The 6,000-nt window shown below is 46.1% G+C and overlaps 1 protein-coding gene and 1 long non-coding RNA gene across 15 annotated transcripts in view; one reads left to right on the top strand and one right to left on the bottom strand.

Annotated features, from left to right (window-relative positions):
- The window catches only part of GOLGB1 (golgin B1), an 86,533-nt gene extending 85,301 nt beyond the window's left edge, over nt 1-1,232 (bottom strand). For 10 of the 12 annotated variants that reach the window (XM_082394819.1, XM_082394829.1, XM_082394827.1 and 7 more), the window contains exon 1: nt 1,097-1,231. The gene's annotated coding sequence lies outside the window, so the exon portion shown is untranslated. Of the gene's footprint in view, nt 1-1,096 lie in introns of all 12 variants that reach the window. The other 2 variants (XM_082394821.1, XM_082394820.1) reach the window with 1 other exon arrangement.
- Nucleotides 1,233-1,367: 135 nt separating this feature from the next.
- Nucleotides 1,368-5,033, top strand: LOC309630148. Of its 3 annotated transcripts, none has more exons than XR_014245450.1 (2): nt 1,368-1,479; nt 3,919-5,033. It is a non-coding gene; the product is annotated as an uncharacterized lncRNA (long non-coding RNA). The 3 variants fall into 3 exon arrangements; XR_014245451.1 differs by lacking the exon at nt 1,368-1,479 and adding an exon at nt 1,480-1,569; XR_014245452.1 differs by lacking the exon at nt 1,368-1,479 and adding an exon at nt 1,577-1,679.
- The last annotated feature ends 967 nt before the right edge of the window (nt 5,034-6,000 follow it).

The raw sequence follows: 6,000 nt of genomic DNA on the forward strand, positions 1-6,000 counted from the left end.
AAAGCATTAAATGGCCATTCCATGGTCAAAGGATGAAAAATAAAAGCTGTGAAACAGTCAGTGTACAACGTCTGCAATTTTTTGACCATTCACAATCATTCTGACCATCCACATTTAATTACTTCATTCTTCTGAAAAGGCCTCCAGCCTTTCTGCGGGGAGTTCTCCACTGCCATCTTGCACAGAACTGTGAGAGTCTTTAAAAGCTCAGAAAGCTTCCAACTACCTCCAAAAGTGAAAGTACTTATCCAGTGATTTTTATATATCTCTGCCCCACTCTTAAACTGTCCTCTCCCCACAGACCACCTGGAACTCTTTGCGTAAGTCAGACAAATATATTCCTCATTTGTCGAGGGGCTCATCCTCTGCTTCACACTCCTACGCACCACTCCTGTTACGCAGAATAAAATCCTCCACACCACCAAATCAAGTTCTTTTTCCTCCAGAACTCTATTCAGGGTTCCCATTCCTCTAACTGCCTGACCACCTCTGATTCCTGGGACTTTAGTGTTGATGGGATCGCAAGGATCTTCCCTCTCTCCCAATCTCTCCAGCAAATCATTAGCAGGATCATTCGTCAGGCCCTCGTTTGAGTTACTGTCGCCAATGTTTCTGCGATCTCTGCCCTCAAGACTTTCGGTTTGTCTGGGTCCCGCCTCCCCTTCCCGACACTAAGTTTGTTTAGGGCCTCAGCGCAGGGGTCTGGCAGGTTCTCTCCGACGTCAGCTGTTTCGTACACAGGTCAGCCTGAGCAGGCCGCTCAGGGAACAAGGCCGTCCTGACAGGACCGACCGGAGCGCCTTTCTCCGTCGCTCCCGGAGGAAAAACGTCCTGGGGATGGGGTAGACAGCGCATATGTGCCTAGAGGCCACACAGGGCGACCCCGAAGCCATCTGGCGGGGCCAGCTGGCGTGTGGACGATTAGAACTAGGCCTGGTAGGTGAAGGGAGGCGGACTGAACGGCCGGATCCGGGACTGAATCAGGATGGGGAGAGAACCCGAGTGTGGCTGCTTTGGCAGCCCCGCGGGCCCTGTGGCGGGGGTGACCGTTACAAGGCTCAAGGAGGCGAAGAGTTGGGGCGCGTCCCCCACTCACCTGGAAGAGGCTGTCGCCGGAGGCTCCAGCTGCCCCCCTCCCAAATTTAAGCCACGTCAGCTCGGGAATCCCGTACGCGACACCTACCGCTGCAGCGCCCCGCCAAGGGACTCAACCACTGGCAGTTGGGACGGAAAACGGGATTAGGCTATGGACCAATCAGGATTATCAGCAGAGCGTTACCAGGGAGACCAGGCACGCCTTGTTTGTAACTAACCCATCAACAATGACAGAGACCAATCAACGTCGGGAAGTGCTTCGCTTCCTCAAAGAAACAGCCAATAGACTCTAAAGAGTGGAGGAGGGGCGGAGTCAGACGGGAGCAAGTGTTCCGGAAGAAAATCTAAGGAAGAGCCGGAAATGCCGGGAGGGCGGGCGTTCTGGTAAGGTCAGGTGTTGATGGGACGGCCGATTTCTTCTCATTCCTCCCCGGGGTTGGCGGTGCCTGACCCGGGTTAGGGCTTGGGCTTTTGGTGAGACACTGCACCCCGGGAAACCAGCTGCCGTTAGGATTGTTGAATGAGCTGTGAAGGGAGTGGGGATGTGGGTTTTGCTCTTAGAGTCAAAATATTAGAGCCAGAAGGTAGGTGGTCTAATATGACTTTTTCATTTTACTGATGAAAAATGAGAACCAGTTTAAAGTGACTTGTCCAAAGACAAACAGCGACTTACTGATGGAACTCGGACAAGAACCTGGCATCTGTATGAAAGGATCAGAGATGTTTTTAAGGACATGAATGAGAGAGAATAGTGAATACTAGGAAATGCCTTTTAGGAAGTGGGGCTTGAACTGGCCCTTAAACAGAGGTTGAGGGTTTGAGGGCTTGGGTCCTGGAATGGGAGTCAGTTAGGCGCTCCAGTAATAGTCACAGAAAACATGCTTGCTCTCCTTAAGCCCCTAAGGAAAGGGGGAAAGTAGCCAGTTCCTGTGATTTAAGGCACTCTCTTGACGATGAGTATTATTTGAATTTATTGAGTCTTACTGTGTACCAGGCACTCAGCCCACTATATGCATCCTCACCCTAGTGCTTACATAACCCTTTGAGGTTCGAACATCAGTAAGGCCTTTGCTGGCTACCCATCTAAAATTGTAGTCCCCTGTAATCACTGTGTACTGTTCTTAGACCTGGAGATATAGCTAAGATCAAGAAACAAAAGTTCCTGCCCTTTTGAAAATAATAATTTAGTGAGGAGAGAGAAAATAAACAGTTGGCCCTTGAACAACACAAGTGTGAATTGCACGGGTCCACTTATACACTGATTTTTTTTCAGTAATAAATACTACACTGTCTGGCCTGGTTGAACCCATGAACAGAACCACCTGTAAGGAAGAAACACGTATAGGGAGAACCAACTCCCTAATTTATTCTGGGGTTTACGACTACAGAGGGTCAGTGCTCCTAATTCCCACGTTGTTCAAGGGTCAACTGTAATATGGTAGATGGCAAAATGCTTAGGAAAAATGCAAGCAGAGATGGGGTATAGTGGGTGCAGGAGACTGCAATTTTAGAAAAACTGAGACCAGGCATGCTGGCTTTTGCTTCATTCTCTTGTACTTCTTAAAACTTGGAATGTAAAGGGCAGCCCTTCCAGGGCCCAACATGAGCCAGGGCTTGCAGGGCTTATTCTGCAGGCTCTCCAAGAGATTTTATTTGAGGTCAGTGAGCAAGGGAATGTTGCTGTATATCAACTGCAGCTGTTGAGGGTTGAGGCACCCAGCTGACTGCATCAACAGCTGAAATTGCTCCCTGATGATGTGCAGACCTTTCATGTAGCTGGTCTCTGTGAGTTATATTTAAATACAGTCATTAAATAAAATCCTCACTAATCAGGATTCCCTAGTGGTAAAGAAGTCTAACTTATGAGATCTGGATTTTGTATGAAAGTATCTGTGTATACTTACCCACAGAGGTCTGGGTCTTTATCTATATTCCCCTAGGTCAGCAAAAATCCCAGAAGGATCCAGAGTGTACCAAATACCCAATACTCAAAGCCTAAGAAAAGACTGTTCTGAAATCCCTAGCCCTCATAAGCAGTAAGTCATGGGAAGTCATAGGTCACTATCATAAGTCACTGTCTCCTCTGGAAGTGCAGAGATGCCTGTGCATACTTTGGTGCCCATTTCTTGACTAGGGCCTGCCTACAGAATGCAGCCACAGTAGACGGGAACTGGTGTCCCACTTATGTTGAGGACAGAGGGACTGCCGTTGTGTGAATTGTTTGGGCTTTGTTCTGGTGTCCCAAGGAGGCCAATATGACATGGGGTATATTTCAGGCCATTTGTCTCCATGTCGCAGTTGGTAGTCATCCTTCATACCAATTAACTCCTAGAAACAGATGCCAGAGGAAGCTCTCTACAGGAATTGGGACTTTTGTTCTCCTGACTTTCCTCCTGGGAATGTCGGCACTCCTGATTAAGCACTAGACCCATGGAGAGACTGAGCTGACGTTAGGAAAACTGAGACCAGGCCTGATGACTTCCAGCTTCCTGTACTCCTTAAAACTTGAAATGTACAGCAACCCTGGATGTGTTTTTTTCCAGCCCAGCTCCAGTTTTTGCTCTCCATGGGTCCCTGTAGATAGTCTCTCTTTGATGATGGAAGAGATTAGGATTTGGGGGCTCTTCTGTCTGTGGAGCTGCAGGTGTCTCCTTGCCTCCTGCTGGATGAACTTTGGGATGGGGACCAAGGATGGCAGGTTGTTTCTTGAGAAGGCTATAAGTGTGGAATGAGTAGATGTCCTGATTCAGGCTTCTCAGAGGCATCAGAGATGCCTGAGGGATACAGAAACTTGCTGATTTATGCTCTTATCTTGCTATTAAGGCCCTGGTACCTGTCTTTCAGCTCTTGCTGAGCATCCTCAAGCAGCAGCGGTTTTGCCCAAAGGTGGGCAGGGCTAAGCAGAAACCCTGGCACATGGGAGAACAGGAGAACTGAAGAGGCCAGACATCGTTGCCTGGAAGATGGCAAGAGTTGTCTCCCAGCTCTTGCTAGGATCTGCTCCTCTGACAGCTGAAGAAGAAACCACTGTTAAAACTCCCCCTGTGTCTTCAGGGGCTAGAGATGCTATAACTGTTTGACTCAAAGGCCTGGAATAATCCAGGCTCCAGGAGAATTGATTGAGGCCTCTTCTAACTTCAAGAGTCTTCCCCCACAGAATCAGCAGGCTCTGGATACTTCATGGAACATGTAGAGCCAGGCAGAAAATCTTGGAAGCCCTGGTAGGCAAAGGGTGGGAATGGCTGAAACAAGTGGAAGTATTCTCTATAGGGGATGAAGCCACGGTAGTTTGTAGAGGAGAAGCAACATTTATGCCACAAGAACTCAGTTACTATTTCTATATGAATTGTTACTGAGCATTTACAATATGTGAGGAAGTCATATGGGGAGCAGTGGTGACTTTCTCATCCTGAGGCACCTAGAGCCAAGGGCATGAGGAACCTGAAATCAAAGAGAAGAAAATTCCTAAGAGATGTAACCATACAGCTCTTATTCAGCATTGATTCAACAAATACTTACTAAGCACAGACCATACGTCAGGCACTTTATGTGGCTTATTTTTTATCTGGGATCTAAGAATAAATCTCGGTCCTTTAAGCAGGCTTTGTGATGGAGACTTCTCTAGCCCATCAATTTGAAGAATGTTCTTATCATGTATCTTAGCGGATGTGGTAGGCCCCTTTTTTGGAGAACTCCCAAGTACTATAAAAGTCCCTCAGGATACAACTATATTTAATGATTAATATACTACCACAAAGAGGTCACTAGAACTCAAGTTACATATCAAGTTGACATCTCTGATATGCTTCATAGGTACTTTCAAGGACTGTATCACTAAAGCCTACCCTCATCAATATTCCTAGTCTAGAATATCACCAAGACTAACAAAGTTACCCCACTACTGCTGATATAACTAATAAATTTGCATGTAGAGCAGATATTGTGAGAATGTCTGTAGACCTCCTAAACATCTCTAAATTGTCCTAGGTGTGTCCTGCTCAATGAACTCTCCTTGATCTTTATTAGAAGATTTCTTTAACAATTAAGAGATTTTCTGCATTTATTACTGTAGAGCTCTACGCATGCTGTTTAGGAAGGTGTATTCAACCTAGAGTCAAAACTAAGATATTAATAGGTTTTGTATAACCAGCCGTTAACAGTCTCTCTTCTGACCTCTGAAGGAAGTGCAGCCCTAGCCTTTCTCTCCTGCTTCATTCCTCTCAGCCTTCAAGATTACCAACCTTCTAATGTCCTTGCCTTACACACATTTTAATTAGGCTGACAGGCACAAGAAATACAGGCTGATTAACATGAGTGAAAGATTTGGCTGCATAATTTATAGACCCAGTAATAAGACACCTTTTAGGACTCTTGTAGGGACACAGGTGTTGAGTCTCTGCTCCCTTGGAGACTCTTTTCCAATAAGATACATGACTTCTTTATGCCTGTGTGGTGCTGAGGGTTGCACATTCTAGAGACAGCCATCGAGGACCTTGCCTCAACTCGCTCTCTCTTTTTTTTTTTAATACTTATTTATTTGGCTACACCAGGTCTTAGTTGCAGCACACGGGATCTTCGTTGTGGTGTGCAAGATCTTTAGTTGCAGCATGCAGGATCTTTTAGTTGTGGCATGCGGGATTTAGTTCCCTGACCAGGAATTGAGCCCAGGCCCCCTGCATTGGGAGGATGGAGTCTTAACCACTGGATCACCAAGAAAGTCCCTCAACTCTCTTGTCTTCTCTATGTCTTATGGGCATCCTATGAAGCCAATTTATTCATTCCATATTTATTACTTTAACTTGATTTATTTTTTTAATCTTTCTATTCTGCCTATTAGATATTTTTTTGAGTGTATTACATGAGAATTCAAAGCACTTAAAATTGCTTGGGTCTCTTAATGGGAGG

This window comes from Balaenoptera borealis (assembly GCF_965194805.1).
Source record: "Balaenoptera borealis genome assembly, chromosome: 5".
Taxonomy (NCBI): Eukaryota; Metazoa; Chordata; class Mammalia; order Artiodactyla; family Balaenopteridae; genus Balaenoptera; species Balaenoptera borealis.